This window comes from Aythya ferina, assembly GCF_964211825.1.
Source record: "Aythya ferina genome assembly, chromosome: 6".
NCBI classification, from domain to species: domain Eukaryota; kingdom Metazoa; phylum Chordata; class Aves; order Anseriformes; family Anatidae; genus Aythya; species Aythya ferina.
In genome coordinates, this window is record NC_140303.1 from 22,353,231 (window position 1) to 22,371,359 (window position 18,129).

General features: G+C 38.9%; 1 protein-coding gene and 1 long non-coding RNA gene across 6 annotated transcripts in view; one reads left to right on the plus strand and one right to left on the minus strand.

Moving 5' to 3' along the window:
* Positions 1–18,129, plus strand: part of LOC311438623 — a 227,453-nt gene that overhangs the window by 60,768 nt on the left and 148,556 nt on the right. For 2 of the 4 annotated variants that reach the window (XR_014694226.1, XR_014694227.1), the window contains exon 1: positions 9,470–9,589. The exons of the other annotated variants lie outside the window; for them this stretch is intronic. This is a non-coding gene — a long non-coding RNA (uncharacterized lncRNA). Of the gene's footprint in view, positions 1–9,469; positions 9,590–18,129 lie in introns of those variants that run through there. 4 annotated transcript variants of the gene reach the window in all.
* The window catches only part of B3GALT1 (beta-1,3-galactosyltransferase 1), a 202,925-nt gene that overhangs the window by 44,940 nt on the left and 139,856 nt on the right, over positions 1–18,129 (minus strand). The window lies entirely within an intron of this gene.

The following is an 18,129-nucleotide window of genomic DNA, read 5'->3' on the forward strand; positions in this document are numbered from 1 at the left end:
AAATTCAAGCCTGACTTTTGAATAGCCTAATTTCTTAGTGAATAATATGAAAAACTTCAGAGCAGCCTAATTGTAGAACATCATGATTGAATGGTGTTCTAGGCATCTAAAAATTAGAACCTCAGTTTTGCTATTTATTAACATAAGTGGTCTTTTAAAATCTTGGTTTAATCATGCAATGAATTCTTGAGTTACACTAAGACTGGGATGTTGCAGAGGACAATTTTTCTGGTTCAGTGATCCCAACAGATGTTCTTTACCTCTTCTTTTTCTACAACTTGAAGTGAAGTGAAAGATGCATTTGCTTTAGGTTAAGCCTTAGTACTGCTTATGTTTAAGCATGTAATGACTCTGTACTTGGAGTTGGACTTGATGATCCTTATGGGTCCCTTCCAACTCAGGGTATTTATTCTATGCTTCCATGATTCTGTGATTCTAGTTTTGGTTGAAGAAATATCTGCTTGTTAAATTCTACTTTATGCACAATTTATGCAAGTTTGCCTGATATGAGCTGTCTTTTCTTTCCACTCTTCTATGTGTATAAAGTTGTCACATATATACAGTAGTCACATGACAAAAACTCACAGTTCTTTTTTAATAGTACAATTGTTATTTCAGATTATTGTTATATGGTCGTGAGGTTTGAGATGCTGTGGGGTAAGGAGTTTTCTGTTGGGAGTAAAAGTATATTTCCACACCTTTTACCAGAGTTTTCCTATTGTGAGCAAGATTAAATGAGTATTTGCTTTTGAGTGCTGTGATTAAAAATAGGCTCATATTTACACAAATTGTAAGGCAACCGTTAACCTGGAACTTATCCAGTATCCAATAGAGCTTTCTATTTATCAGTATCTGAGTTGCTTCTGCAAAATCTGCCAGTTCAATTACATAGTAGTGATGTCCATAAAACTGCAGGTTTATCAGTTTCAGAATGGATATTTGTATAAACATCCAAGGACCTCTTATATTGGCATTCATAATTCTTCACAGCATGCTCTTCAGGCCATTGAGAAAAATCTTTACAGATGGAAAAGCACAATTCTAAAGAAGCCATTTTATTCCTTGTATGTTATTAAAAAATATCACCTTAGTCTGTGAAAATTGTAGTGTATGTGTACTATTTTGCAAGTATCAGAGGAAAGGTTAGCCATACATTGAGAATAGGAGAGAATGTTTTTCATTTTTTAAATTCAAAGTAAGTAAACTATTGTGTTTCTAATGATAGCAATAACAACACTTTGGTATCTTAAGAGTGGTGTCATAAAGACCAATAAAATGCTTTTATTACCCTTTTGAACATCGTTTTAATTAAATAAACATCTTACAGTGGACTTTAAAATGCTATAAAATTCCGGGAAGAATGTGGCCCAAACTGAAATCCGCTGAAGTTTGTATGAATTCCTTTCCATGGACTTCTTGTTTAAGGAGGTTAGAACAGACTGTTAGTTTGCATCTTGATCCATCCTGTTACATGCAGGTAGACAGTTTTGCCTAGCTATTATGTAACCTCACTACACTTTTACCATATTTGCTAAGTCTACTCAAATAGTTTTTGTCAAAAACTTTCGGCATTCTTTGTCAGGGGAGCAAATGACCATGTGGTGTGTTAGGGCAGATTTTAGAGTACCAAATTTCCTAACCTGTATCTATTTAGACAAGAGCAAAAGAGTAGAAAATGCTGTAAAATACAGGCAGATTGAGTAACCTAAACATTCAATCTCTTGCATGTGAATGCCTCTTACGTGATTTTTTAACTCTTTTGAATGCTGATCTATAAGATATGTCTGTGTAACCTTGAATTTCTGTGAAGTTTGTACTTTAATAAAATATATATATATAATGGCTGGTTCTTAGCACCCTGATTGAAAATACTCCTGACATGCGATGGGCAAAGTGTGATCCTTGGAATCATCCACCTGATTTGCATAAGCTACTTTTGTACAGATGTGTAGGTAAAGATAGAATGAATGGGCTAAGTGATGAAAATATAATACAGAGCTTGGGGTGGGCTTTTTAAATAAACAGAACTTTCACATTAATATCTTGATACTACATGTGGAATGAAAAGAAAGGCCTTTTCTCTAATAGCATTTACAAAGACTTTCATGGATATTTTGTTATTTTAAATTGTATATTTATGCAGTAAAATTGAAACCTAATATTGACGTAGCTCTGAAGTAAATGAAGAAATAATTTTCACCAGAAGGATTGGCAAGTGTGCATTTAAGTAACTTAGGGATTACGTTGCTCTAAATATATAATGCTAGTTGGTTTATGTTCTTTCAGATTTACAAAGCTTTTTCCCTCATTTCTTTTTTTAGTCTGTATGTAAAACCTAAACATATCTAAATATAAAAAAAAAAAATCACCATTTTCCCAACAAACATGACCAAGCATATGGCACAAATTACTTGCCTTTAGGTAGGACTCCTAAATTATGTTTAATCACAATGGTATCAAGCTATTTTTAATCAATACTTTTATTCTGAGTCACTTTTCCTTAGTGACAAGTGTACCACTAACTCAACCTTTTGGGTCAAGGAGCATGTGTAGGTATAAGGTTCAAATATCTTTCTGAAAAATACTACGTACAAAACAGGAATATTGGCTTTGTAGAGACAAGAAATAGCACTGCAAGTTTAAACCAACCACCACCACCACCACCAAAGATATATATATATATAAAATGAGGAAATTAGGCAACCCATAACCACTACTTGTTAAAGTATCACATTAATATGCATTTATTCCCAGTCTTTCCCCCCTGCCTCTGAGCTCCCCTCATCTCCTGTAGCACAGCTATAGCTTGTTCTGTATGAAAACCCATACTGCTCTAGGCTTACATCTGGACTGACACGTGTGAACAAAATACAATAAATCTCATAAAACAAAATTTAAAAAATCCCCACAGAAATAATGGCACCTTTAACAACCCGCTATCATAAGTACAGCGTACTCCTTGCAGTGACTGGCTGGTACTGGGGAAGAAAGATAAGAGACATGTAATGCCTCCTGCCCCTAATCTCCCTCCTCACAAAGGTCAGTGTCTCAGCAGCACCCTCAGCATGTTCTGCCACTGCGCTAGGAAATGTTTCCCTTGCGTGCCTGGCATGCCATGATGATTTTTTAAATTTAATTTAATGTTTTATTTTTTAATTTTGTTGTCTCTCCCTTTTTATGTCAGATGCTGACTTCTTCTTCAGAAATAATCAGAATTGGAATATGAGCTTAAACCTTTCTAATATTGTGGCAAGAGAGGCTCATGTGGTCCAACATAGCTGCTGGCAGCTTCAGGGCTTTGAATAGGGATTGAAACAGCATGATACTAACTGATAGCAGACTGGGAGTAGGCAAGCTTTCTGTCTTGAATGATACTCAAATTAAATTTCATTATTGAGTTGAGGTTGCTTGAAACTGCAGGTATAATTGGTGAAAGGTAGTGCTCATCCTTGGCCACTGTATCTATCAACTTGCTGCCTGGGTGGGAGTATGAAACAGGATTCTGCTTGGGTGAGTCAGTGAGTTTGTCATTGTTCTGCCCTTTGGTTATTTCATCCAGAGATGCTATATATAGGTCGTGCATTCAGAACCACACCAGATGCACAGAGTAGAAAAACTGAATTGCTAAACACTTTTATTTTATGAGCTACTTTTCATTTCCCAGAGTGTTTGATGGTATTCTGGTGGAGGGGATACCTTTTGGTAGCATTTCACAAAGACTGCATGTTGTGTGATTGGGCAGGTATTAAACCAAGCTCAGTTTATTTTTGTGTTTGCGGATCACCGTCTTTATCTGTCCAAAATACTTAGGTTTCAGACTGTCAGGCTCTGAATTTACATAGTAGGAAGTACTCAGAACACTGTGATTAAGGTTAATTTGACACCTTTCACTAGAATTCTTAAGAAATGGTGTCACCCCTTTACAATGCATAGAAAATTATAGAATAAACTAGAATATAGTACTTCTTCATAGCTTAGACCATTTTTGTGCTAGCTTTACAGACCTAAAAATAACTATCTGCATAGAATTAAAACATTAATTTGTACTCTTATCTATAAAGGGGAAAAGCTTGAAGGGCATGCACTTATTACTGCACCTAAAGTGTGCCTATGCCTGCCAATTTTCAATTGGATTCAATTTTCTCTTTTTATTTTTATTTTTTTATTATTTTTGTATATTGGGAAGTAGAGCTTGTTGTCATGTAAGGTCTTGGTGTTTGGATGCAAAAATATTGAATGGTAGTGGTAGAAATGTTCATGCTTTACTCAAAATTAATAGCAGAGGTAATCCTATGCTATTTGTTTTACCATAGTACTTTGTCCAAGATAAAGAAAACTAGTCGTGTCCAACTTTTCACTTCAAATGCTTTCCTTCAAAGGCTTTTATCAGATGTATGATGTATATTCTTCCAAGTGCAAACAGCTAATAGTTCAACATACTCCAGTCTGAAAATGTTCTGCAGAGTAAGACAGATATGCAAGGCACCTGGAAGGAATTTCATATGATGCATAGCTGATCATAATTTTTGACCAAAATCATTCTTTTATGTCACTTTACTCTGGCCAGAATCACTTTTCTATGGAAATTGTTTTGCAGCTTGTGTGAAGTGAGCTTGTGATTGTGATTTGTTTCCTATTAGTATGGATTAGCATAGTAACTGTGAAAACTGACTTTACCTGATTTTTTCTATGGTCCTTTTGTTGAGACGAGATAGGGAAATCCTCAGGAAACTAAACATGGAATTTTTTAGATTGCCTGTGAAAGATGAAGTGGATAAGCCTGATCCTCATGATGCAGTGTCTGTTCTGTGAGCAAATGAAAAACCCTCACTACAAATGTTTGTTTGGACACTTTCCCCAAAAGCTGTTTTTATATATGAAATTCCCAAAAGCTTGGGTTGTATTTTGTAGCTAGACAACCAGATGTGCAGACACTGTCAGAGAAGTGCTGATCCTGCATTTCATTAACCCGTGTGTCCTCTTTAATGTAGAGGACACAGTTATGCTGCGTACTATCTTTTACAGAGTTATCAGGGTGCCTATTTTTACAATGTGAGAAGGAAAAACAGAAGATTCAGCAGGACAGGAACATTTCTTATGTTAGCAGCCAAAACAATAAAATCTGCCTTAGAATTACTGCTTTTGAGTAGCAGTAATTCGAACAAAGATGTAACAGTACTGTTGAGCAGCTTATACATGAATAGAAAGGAATAGTCATGGTTGACATATTGCTAGGTTGTGAGACATATATATATATTAATTTCATCTGCTTCCTTAAACTTGATTTAAATGTGGAACTTTTTGAAAGCCACATATCAGTGGTGTGTGTATTAATCCTATTATTCGTTAATAGGATTAATGAATATACCTCCTATATAAAGCTTTTTAAATGTACCCTCTAGGTCCCAACCCTCCCCCCCTCCCCACCCCCTTTTATTTGGGGGGGGAATTGATTTTTGAGATAATCCACATATATGCAAGAACATTCTAACTTGAATCATATATCTCTTCATGGCCCTTAATTTTGCACTGCATTTATCACTGGTAAGCATTGTTTCTATACCTAGGGGCATTCTAGCAAAAGAGTGAAAGTGAGTAATGTCATGCTGCTGATTTATTGGCTCTCAGTTCTGTTTGGGCAAGTCATTTTGGATAAAAGAATTAAAGTTTTCTTTCTTAAAAAAATAAAAAATTCACTCACTTGTAATTTCAAAAACAAATAGACAAATTATTGTATTATGAAGTGCAAAGTAAATAGGTATTAACTGAAATAGAAGTTAATTAAAACTGCAAAAACTATCCCTGGTTCATGATGTTCTGGCTAGTGAAAGTGTTTAAATTCATTTTCATCCATTTTTTATTATACTGGAGGAAAGAGGTTTGCTTCAAACGTTTGTGTCATACAATTTTCATTTCTGTAAACAGACTTTTTTTTTTTTTCTATGCAGAAATTTAGTAAATTTCACAGAATCACAGAATTGTCTAGGTTGGAAGAGACCTCAAGATCGTTGAGTCCAACCTCTGACCTAACACTAACAAGTCCTCCACTAAACCATATCGCTAAGTTCAACATCTAAACATCTTTTAAAGACCTCCAGGGATGGTGACTCCACCACTTCCCTGGGCAGCCCATTCCAATGCCTCACAACCCTCTCAGTAAAGAAGTTCTTCCTAATATCCAACCTAAAACACTCCTGGCGCAACTTTAGCCCATTCCCCCTCATCCTGTCACCAGGCACATGGGAGAATAGACCAACCCTCACCTCTCTACAGCCTCCTTTAATGTACTTATAAAGAGCGATAAGGTCGCCCCTGAGCCTCCTTTTCTCCAGGCTGAACAAACCCAGCTCCTTCAGCCGCTCCTTGTAGGACTTGTTCTCCAGGCCCCTCACCAGCTTCATTGCCCTTCTCTGGACTCGCTTGAGCACCTCCATGTCCTTCTTGTAGCGAGGGGCCCAAAACTGAACACAGTACTCGAGGTGCGGCCTCACCAGAGCCAAATACAGGGGGACAATCACTTCCCTAGACCTGCTGGCCACACTGCTTCTTATGCAAGCCAGGATGCCGTTGGCCTTCTTGGCCACCTGAGCACACTGCTGGCTCATATTCAGCCAACTATCCACCAATGCTCCCAGGTCCTTCTCTGCCTTGCAGCTTTCCAACCACTCATCCCGTAGCCTGTAGCTCTACTTGGGGTTATTGCGCCCCAGGTGCAGGACCCGGCACTTGGCCTTGTTGAACTTCATACAGTTGACCTCAGCCCATTCGTCCAGCCTATCCAGATCCTCCTACCAGATCGACACACACACCTAACTTGGTGTCATCTGTGAACTCACTGAGGGTGCACTTGATCCCCTCATCCAGATCATCGATAAAGATAATAAAGAGGACCAGCCCCAGTACTGAGCCCTGGGGAACACCAATAGTGACCGGCCTCCAGCTGGATTTGACTCCATTCACCACTGCTCTTAGGTCCAGCCAGTTTTTAACCCAACGAAGCGTACGCCAGTCCAAGCCACAAGCAGCCAGTTTCTTGAGGAGAATGCTGTGGGAAACGGTGTCAAAAGCCTTGTTGAAGTCAAGGTAGACCACAACCACAGCCTTTCCCTCATCCACCAAGGGCGTCACGTTGTCATAGAAGGAGATAAGGTTCGTCAAGCAGGACTTGCCTTTCATAAACCCATGCTGACTGGGCCTGATCACCTGGTTGCCCTGTAAGTGCCACGTGATGACACTCAAGATAATCTGCTCCATGAGTTTCCCTGGCACTGAGGTCAAACTGACAGGCCTACAGTTTCCCGGGTCTGCCCTCCAGCCCTTCTTGTAGAAGGGCATCATGTTTGCTAGCTGCCAGTCGACTGGGACCTCCCCCAATAGCCAGGACTGTTGATAAATGATGGAAAGCGGCTTGGCCAGCTCCTCCGCCAGTTCTCTCAATATCTTTGGGTGGATCCCATCTGTCCCCATCAACTTGTGTACATCCAAGTGCTGTAGCACGTTGCAAACCATTTCCTCATGGATAGTGAGGGCCACATTCTGCTCCCCATCCCCTTCCACCAGTTCAGGGTACTGGGTATCCAGAGAGCAACTGGTTTTGCCACTAAAGACTGAGGCAAAGAAGGCATTAAGCACCTTCGCCTTTTCCTCATCTTTTGTAACTAAGTTCCCCCCCACATCCAGCAAAGGCTGGAGATTCTCCTTAGTCCTCCGTTTTGCATTAATGTATTTGTAAAGACATTTTTTGTTCTCTTTGACGGTAGTAGCCAGATTGAGCTCCAGATGAGCTTTGGCCTTTCTAATTTTGTCCCTGCACTGCCTCGCAACATCCTTATAGTCCTCCTGAGTGGCCCGCCCTCTTTTCCAAAGATTGTAAACTCTCTTTTTCCTGCTAAGCTCAAGCCACAATTCTCTGTTCAGCCAGGCCGGTCTTCTTCCCCACCGGCTCGTCTTTGGGCACGTGAGGACAGACCGCTCCTGAGCCATTAAGATTTCCTTCTTGAAGAGCGCCCAGCCTTCCTGGACTCCTCTGCCCTTCAGAACCACCTCCCAAGGGACTCTACCAACCAGTGTCCTGAACAGTTCAAAGTCAGCCCTCCGGAAGTCCAATACAGTGGTTTTACTGGTCCCCATCCTGGCTTCTCCAAGAATGGAGAACTCTACCATTTCATGGTCACTCTGCCCAAGACAGTTTCCAACCACCACATCTCCCACCAGTCCTTCTCTGTTTGTGAAGAGAAGGTCTAGCAGGGCACCTCCCCTGGTAGGCTCACTAACCAGCTGCGTCAGGAAGCTATCTTCCACGCTCTCCAGAAACCTAGACTTCTTTCTCTGGGCTGTGTTGTGCTTCCAGGATATGTCTGGGAAGTTGAAGTCTCCCACGAGAAAAAGCACTGACGATTTCGCAGCTTTTGTCAGCTGCCTGTAGAACTCCTCATCAGTCTCCTCATCCTGGTTCAGCGGTCTATAACAGACCCCCACCAGGATGCTTCCCTTGTTGGCCTTCCCGCTGATCCTAACCCATAGGGACTCAACCTTATCATTCCCAGCCCACAACAATCACCCTTCTTTCTGTCCTGGTGGAGGCAGTCCTGAGGCATGGAGTCGACTTCCTTGCCCTAGGCATCCTCCTGGGTAGACTTTCTACCTCTTCCTCAGCTACCAGTCTCTCAAGCTGCAGGGCCTCAAACCTGTTGTGTAAGGGCACCTGGGAAGGTGGGGCCGGTAGGGGGGGGCATTGCCTGCAATGTCAAGCAGGGACCTGTTTCCATTCCTCCTCAACTCCTAGGTCTCCTGCCTCTGCCTGACAGGGGCAGGGGGTCCACCCCCATTTGGGGTGTCTCACCCCGGTGCCTGTCCTTCAGACCGCACAGGGAGTCGCTCCACAAGTCTATCTCCCACTCACACTCCCTGATATCCCTCAACCTCTCGACCTCCTCCTTGAGTTCTGCCACGAGGCGGACCAGGTCATCCACCTGCTCGCACCTCACGCACACAGTCTCTCTGCTCCTCGCAGGTGGTAGCAACAGGCTCAGGCACTCCCTGCACCCGGAGACCTGAACTGCTGCAGTTTTCAGCAGGCAGTTGGTCTGGGTGTGTACAGACTTCCTGGAGAGCGCTGTGCCTGGTGTACACCGTTGCAGCTGAGCTAGCGGTAAACCGCCATTAGAGGAGGTGTTTGTATGGGCGGGGGAGAATGCTCTGCCTTCTCTGCTTGCCCTGCCTGTGCGAACTGCCGCCCTAACTGCCCTGCCACGCCCTAACTGCCCTGCCATGCCCTACCTGCCACGCCCTACCTGCCACGCCTCACCCTTCTGGCGCGCCATGCCCTAACTGCCCATCCTGTTTACCGCTCTTCCTGGTTGCTTGTGCTCCCTGGCGGCAGCTTATGAACGGCCGGGGGGGGCGCTGTTGGCTCGGCCTTCGCTGCTGGCTCCGCCTACGCCTCCTTCTCGCCTCGTTCACCTCCCTTGCGAGGGCTGCCGGGTCCTGGTGGCTCCCTTGAGTGGGGTCGGTGCTGGAAAAATTAGCCCTGCTTGTCCGATCCCCTGCTCCACTGCAGAGCATGTCTGCCCCGGAGCCGACTGCCTCGGCAAGTGATTTGATTTCATCTGCATGATTACACTAGAACTGTATTCAAGGTGGAAATGGAAATTTATAATATTGTTACTTCTGAGATTTCCTTTAGGCTTTGCCAGCTCTAGGTACTAGAATCTAAGTTCTTCTGTATTGCTTAAAGCTGGAGTTGGGACCTCAATATTATATGCTTGCCTTTTTGAAAACTCATCAAAGTCCTTGGGCTTTGATTATGTAAATTTGTTTAGGCCTCTGTTCAGATTAGAAGTCTACAAAGGACTATCTGTATGTTTTTTTGTTTGTTTGTTTTTGTGTGTGAGTGTCTTCTAGTTGTGACAAGTGTATTTGTATGTTTTATCTTACTATTTCTGAAACTATGACCAGTGCAATCGTTGTTCTTCAGTAGAGTTATCCAAATGGAGAAGGTAGGAAAACAGATGCTTTTGAAGATGTGAGATTCAGGGTGTTGGGATTTAGTCTGCAGCCTCTGGCATCTATGCTTAAATATCATTAAGGGCAAGATTGCAAAACAATCTGTTCTGTTTCTGGATGATTAGTATAATGCTATGCAAGCCATGTCCTGCAACACCCTGTTCCACTTGGCTGGTTTTAAGTCAAAAGTATTTTTTAGAGAAGTCTCTGATGAAGAAACTGGAACTTTCAAGTAGAGATTTAAAGTCTGGAAGTTTACCAACATTTCTCTTGTTAAGAAGAATATATTAATTAGATAAAAGATTAGACCCATTAAAATCATTGAAAAGACTCATTTTATTCACTGTGATAATCAGCTTGATATGGAAGTGAGAGTTTAACATTTCAGTTATTGGCTGCTGCTTTTTGAAGTACTTGGTGAAAGAAAGGTTATGCTTACGAATAAAAATTACAAGTTAAGATAATGGTTTTTTGGTGGCTGAAAATTTTTAGAAGTTAATATTAATTGATAAGTGAGGTACTAATGAGGTAAATAAAGGTTAAGCAAATTTGGAAGGATTTATTGGTATATGAACAAAGTAAAGTTTAGAACATTATGTTAAAGCAAGTGGTGAGGTTGTGAGTTTATATTAGCAGCAAAAAAAATATGGTAGCGAGAGAAAGATCACTGGTATGATACATCCCTGCATTAAAAATACTCATATTTGTTCTGATGTTTACAAATCTTCTAGCTGTTACCATGTGATTAGGGAAAGTGGCACTTTGAGTGTGCAGCCATGCTTCATAGTGTCAATACTAAATTAATTCATGTTACAGAACCCATTCGTGCTTTCAGTGCAGGAGAATACTTAAGAGCCTGCTGAAAGAGAAACTGTGTTTTTGTATGTCTGATGACAGGGCCCTGGGGTTTCCTAGAACAGAGGAAGAGGAATGTGAGAATATGGTCATTTGGTTCATAGTGGTATCTGGGTAGGAATGTCCATATAGCTTTTAAAAGAGGACCACTTGGAGACTAACTATGAAAAAGTTATGTGTAGGCTGTGTGTAGTATAGTGTATATGTAAATAGCATATAGATTTATTTCCTAGATTGCTTCTGAAGAAGGGGAAAATGTTATTTTTGGTTGATAAATGGGATTAGTGTTCTTCGAGAGGCAGTAGTATCAGGTGAAAATCTATATCTTTTTTCCCATGACAGTAAAATAATTTCAAAATGTATCTTCCCTTTATTCTTGCCCCCCACCTCCCCCCCACCCCTTGTTTTCTCCTTGATATCTATATTGATATTGTGCAAGATGTGTTTTTTAGACAGGTTGTCTGCTTTGCCTCTAAATATTATTATTTTACATTGAACATAAGGGAGATTATTTTTAGTAGCACATTTTAGTCTTCAAAGTTTGAAATTCTTTTTGCAAAGAACTTATTTTTACTTCTGGAGAAACAATAAATTGAAAAAAGTATACAACTGCTACTTCTTTCTCAACCTCTTTGCACTTCAGTATTTTAATCATTTGTCAAACGATTCTTCTCTGCAAAATTAGGCCATTATAGAAAAGAGTTAGGTGATTTACAGAGGCACATTCCAGAGAACTTACATTGGCTTAATGAAAATTCCAATAGTATAAATGGCTGTTACCTATTTTTTATTTATTTTGCAAACTATAACATGTTGTACTTTCCCTGAGCTTACCTTTGATGATTAGCAAGATGCAAGTTTATGTCTTTAATGCACTTCTAACAGAAAAGTGTTTTTCAAACTACCTGAATGTTAGTTATTCACTAATGTGGCAGTTATTGTTAATGGAATAAGTTCAAGAACAGAAGATACTTTTTTTTTTTTTTTTTTTTTTTTTCTTCTGGCGTTTTCCTGATATTCTAAAACAGTCTTTTAAACAGCAAAATAGAGTTAGGGAATAGATAAATGTTTTTCATGCTATTTCATTTCATACAGATGCATATTTTCAAATGGAAGTCAGTGGGAGTTTTGACTTAGTTAGGCATATGCAATTTTAACCATTGTATTTCTGTATTGAGCTATGAAAGGAATTATTATTATTACTATTATTATTTGTCTTTGGTCTCCATACAAAACATTATTTTAGAGGATTTTTATTGTATATATGAAACTATTTTATCAATGTAGTGGATTAGCTTATGTCTTTTAGCATGGGATTTAAAGTAAGAGTCATCTGCTCCTGTGAACACCTTTTGTTTTGTTAGTCACAGATAAAATAAATACTCCTGGCTACATAACTGTACTTCAATCACCTTGTAAAACAAAAAACAAAGATGAGGTGGTTTGTAGGAATAAAATAGAAGCAGAATTGTGAATGAAATATTAATAAAATTAGGCAGATGATGCAGTCCAGACCCCTTCTATTCATGGTACTTTTTCTGTGTACTGAATTGCCAGAGGTAGACACAAGTACATTGTGACCGTGTAAAAGCCTGACATTTGTGTTCTTTTTATACTAGCTCTTAGTAAATGCATTCAGCTGTCTGATAATAACTGAAGGAAAAATAAAAGGTGCAAAGAGGACAAATATATATGTTACTATTTTTGCAGCTAATCAAAATAATGGGGTATTTTAAGTATTGGTTGCAGGCAGATGTTTAGCCATTTCCAGGAAAGATTATCATAATGCTTACTGTTTACTTGCAAAGACAAACACCATGACTCCAAAGGTCCTTCCCATCCTCCTTTCCCTGAGCTTTTGCTGAGCCTGAAGTCATAAGGTATGAAATATCCTTTGGCGTGATCAGCAGTCCTGTAACCGTAATTTTACTATAGCTCCTCACGTAGCCATCATGAATGCTCTATTGTCACAATTGTCAGTGGGTTTATTCTTGCCATCATCCAGTTTTGAGGTTACAGGAATTACACTGAACTAAATTTAAAAGAGAATTTGTTGTAGATCTTAAGTTACATCACCAAAATGTGAAATCTTCCACTACGTTGATACAGTAGATTATTCAGTAACAGAGAGAACCACGCATAGCTGAGCAGCTTTTGCCATGATCATGGCATCAGTACTGTTGCTCATAACTTTATTTGAGAAGGATAAAAGTGTTCTACTGATAATGCATAAGGGGAGAGGCAAGAAAAGAGGTATATTCCTACAGCTGATTGATAAATCCTATTTCATCCTTCCAAAATATTTCCATCTCTTTGAAAAGGCTATATATGAATACGCTGTCAATATTTTCCTTCTTTTCTTTAAATCTGTGTAGATGGTTGCTCTGTATTTCATCCAGCCATTGTTCCCACAACTTGCTTCATGTAATCCCTGTTCCTTTCTCACATCCAAGATCACATTCAATTTGAATTTGTATGGTGAATTTTGCTTTGAGGGAAGCAAGCTACAGTTGCTTTGTGCATTTGCCTCTTGCCACCTTCTCCCCCCAAAGTCTGTAGGTTTTTGAAGTTGGCCTTCTGAAAGGACACGGAATACCACAGGCAATCATAATTTTTTGTTAACTAAGTTATTTGTCAGTGAATTAAAATTCAGAAGTGGAAGTTTGCAGTTAATTAAATATGAAAAATGACCAAAAAGTGCAATAGGCCCTGTTTTTTCATTATTAAATCCCATTTATCTCACACTGCATTTTCAGCTTTCAGTATTATGCAGATTTTTGGCATTAACCATAAAATCTAAAAACAAGAGCGAAAGAAAAACATGTCCTGATCAGTTAACCATGGAAAGCTAAAATCCTGCAGTCTGGCTGTGTGTAAACCAAAAGTCATTGACTGAATTTTCAGGTAATGGTCTCATAGTCTCAAGTAGCTGGGAATTAAACAATTGCTGCTGTGTTTAAACACATTACTTGTGATCTAATTACATTTGCTGTAAACAATTATGCCTATTCCTTATTTAGCCTGCCAATGCATCCACTTAGGCTTACATGATTCATTCTGTCCTCACTTTAGGATAGATCACAATGTTGCACTGAAGCAGGAAGTTAGGACTAAGAATGTGAAATTTATTTGAATTTGTGTACATGCTAATTAGGCTGATGTCTATTTGATCTGAAATATGTTTGTGAAGGCACAGACTTGGACTAGTCTAGACTACAAGTGCTTCCTCCAGCTGCCACTGAGTGCTCCCTGTATTTGTGCAAATATTCTGCACTTATTTCAAGGTACCAGTAAATAGCAAATAGAAAGCACTGGGTTGTATATTTCATCCCAGAGTATGTTTTTTTTTCCTTTTTTTTTTTTTTTTCTTTTTTCTTTTTTTTTAATGTTGATACATACTCAGTTGCTTTGGTTTATTTATTTATTTATTTATTTTCCCACAGAAAATGTATATGCTATTACTGAAGTGAATAGTCTCTCTTAAGGTAAAGGGCGGGGGAAAGGAATAATGTTAATGGCTGCAGTTGGGCTGCAAAACATTGTATGTAAATTCATACATTTTGACTTTTTGTGTGAACAGATGGTAGGTTAAGACAAATGTAAAGATATTTCCTCCCGTGATGATTTTGTAAAGTAGCATAGCAGATTGTCAGATTGTACACTGTTCTAGTGGGACAGATTTTCTACTGCTGGGTTGTGGTGGTGGTGCTAAAACTATGTGAATTGCAGCTCAGTGCTGTGTCCTGGTGGATCAATGTTTGCAAGTAGTTGCAATCATACAGATCGGATTCCTGGGTGACTCTGCCTGTGAAGGGTAATAATTTCTGGCTTCTTAATCTCTCTTCTCTTAGAGCAGATGTCTGAAAGTAAAGGCCACAATTGTATTCAGTTCCCTGAAATCGAGGATGCAGCTTTTTAACTCCTCTGAGCTCTGAGGCTCCATCCAGCTACCTCCTTCCCTTGCTCCCCAGGAAGATAACTTTCCACTCTTGGTTCCATTGCAGTCCCTCTAATAGCACTCTCCAGCTCTGAGTGGCCAAACTACCTTCTGTTTCGCATTTTCAAGCTTCTTTTCACCACCATATAAACAGGCTGCTCTTTGCTCTGAGAAACAACATGATATGCACTTCTGCGGTGAGGCTGGGAACAAAGGCTGTCCAAAGGCTGTCCACTGGGTTGCGGCTGCTGAGATACTTTGTGATACCAAGAAGCCGTAACACCCACCTTGGCAGGACTGATTCAGCATAGGAACTCAAAATTTCAACCTCACTGCTGACCCCTATATTGTGTCAACTTTGGGGTTTGGAATTTAGCCTTGGATCATGCTTGTTTCTGAAGCCATATTTAAAACCAGGGGAGCAGAATAAAGTTATTTTAAAAGAAAACTTGCATCAAATTCCTAGGAAGGAATGGATTATTTTACTAAGCACTTCCCATGTCACTGGTTTCTGATGAGTAAGAAAGCAGCATGAATGAGAGCTGACTTGATCTCTGTTTTCATTTGAAAGTCAGAGCTCAGGCATTTATTTAGAAGACTGAATACTTTTTTTTTTTTTCTTTTTTTTTTTTTTTTCCACTAGAGCCAGTACAGTTTTTGACATTTGCAGTTAATATTTTTGCTCTGTGGGCCAGCAAATACTACTAGAGAAAGGATTCATCAGGGCCTGATTCTGCTTTCAGTGAAGTTAGTGGAAGCTTAACGCTGCTTAAAAGAGGAGGAAGACTAGACGCAAAAAGAGTTGCTGTTCAAATGCATTTAATGTTCGTGTATCTGTGTAATGCAGATTTACTCTCACTCTTTTCAGTATATTTGAAAAAGACAGCCTCTCTTATTTTCTAGGGTATTATTGCGTTTTTAGTCTCTCCGTAATTAATTTCTATTTATAGAGCAGAACAAGAGAAGTAGCTTGCAGGTGTCAAAAAGATGCATGTTTTCTCACATACATTTCTCATGTTTTCTTGCTTTAACTTTTTATACAAAGAGTATATTATTAATGCTTTTTAAAAGACCACAGGATGTACAGAGGCTTGATTTTTTCTGTATGATTAATACCGGACATTCATTTTTTCTGCTTTCATTTGTAAGTACTTTAAACTCTCTCCATAGAAAGGAGAAATGGGCTATATATATATAAGTGTACACATAATGATTAGAAGAATTGCAATCCTCTCTTTTTTTTTAGTCACCTACATCACTATAATGGATCTCTAACATGAAATTTCTACTTTACAAAATGCCATTACCAGCACTTGTTTCCATTTTTCATCTTGGAAAAACATTTAATTTCCAACTTAAGTTCTCACTTCATATTTTTAAATTACCTTATTTTTTAAAAGGCTTCTTCTGTGCCTCAAGAGGTTAGGTGACTTAACTGCTTTTGATTCAATAAAATCCTTATAGGCAGTTAAGCTACTGAAATTTTGGTAAACCATATGGGATTAAAAAAAAAAAAAAAGTGATGAGATGAATTAATATTACCCTGGCCACAAAGTAGTGTTTATATGCATGTTCCTTTGAACTGTATTCTGTATGCTAGTATTTTTGTGCTGTCTATAAATTCAGTGTTAGTCAAAAGTCTTTTGTCATTGCAAATATAACTTAACTCTGCCCTTTTAATATGATGATTATAATAAAAATATAAATTCGTTAAACAAAATACTTAAGGCACTGAGGTAAGAAAAGAAAAACACCATGAATACCAAGAGCCTTATGTTTAAAGTGCAAGCTTTATATATATATATATATATATAAAATCCTTTCTTGATCTGATCTTTGAACAACCTCATTTACCATGCTACCTTAATGATGAGATAAAAATGGAAGTGTCTTTTGTTTATAATATCCAATAGTAAAAATGGTTTTAGCAGTGGCTTTTGTATTGGTGAAATACACTATGCAAAATTCCCCCTCCCTCCCCCAAGATTAATTTCAACCTTAATATTGTAACTTCCACGTTGGTTTGCAAAGGGGTTAGGGGGCTTTCTATCATTTTCTTTTAAACACTTACATTTAGCTTAAAGAGACAAATCAAAATCTTTATCATCAGGCCAAAGAACTTTTAAACTGAATCAAAGAATTTAAAAGTCAATCAACAGTTTAAAAAAAAGCTATAAAATTCAATCAAATAATTTAATATTGTGCATTCGTACTGTTGTATTAGCTATAAAAATCTGCAAAAGCTTATAATATCATACAGTTATATAGGTATTTACCATTTTAAAAGCAGTATCAAGTGGAAGTCTGTGGAAAGTCCCCAAGGTATAATCAATAACTGATTAAAATGATGAGTCTTTATGATATTATTTTGAAGTGCACAATCTGAAATTAGAGGAAATTTACTGACAGTTATGTATTTTGTTGAAAGAAGGATTGCTCAGACATATTAACAACAAAATCAATGGCTGTTGCCTTCTACAGAGTACAAGGACAATGATTTATCTTGAAAACGTCTTTCAGCTGGGTAACTAAGTAACTTACACAGTGCTGCACAAAGAGTTTAGATTCTATTTTGAGAAGCAGGATTCCAGTGCACTGAGTGAAAGAAACAGATGGAGTAAGAGGAGGACAGATGGGTACCAAAAAATTACAGCCACCATTTTTGGTACCTGTGTATTAAGTGCAATAAATCAATTTATTTTCATTTACCGAAACAGCAGAATCATAGACTATGAAGCCAAAACATTATAGAGCCCCAAACCACTCAATTCTGAAAGAATATGTTTGTAGTGGTTAATAAGAGTACCAGATGGGCTACATCAGTGAGTAAAATTTCCTGCAGGCAAGACTCTCGCTCCTCAGTCCACTCATTTTATTCTGTTAGGGAGATAGTAACATCTTTCTTATTCAATGGGGGGAAGACTCACTGGTTATTCTGACATATTGGAAAGCTACAAAGCTTTTCTTGTAGAGGCAGTTTACTGGAGTGATGTTGCAATGGCAAGGAGGCTGCTGTAACATTGGGGCTTTGGGCAGCCTGGAAGGAAGCTGAACCTGGAGAGCCCGGAGGGACAAGCTAAGAGTCAAAGAGGCCACTTTTCTTCCTGCAGCAGCCTGGGATTTCAAGACATGATTAGAAAATCAAAACAGATCTGCTATATATATACACACACCAGCAATCCTTATCTGCTGCATGGCACAGCTGCTCTGTCCTGTACTTGACCTTGACTTAATTTGATCATCCCCACGGTTAAATAGGAAGTTCAGCTGCGAGCCAAATCATTTCTTAACACCCTGCACCCACCCCACCAGTAACTGCCAGCTTGTTGCTG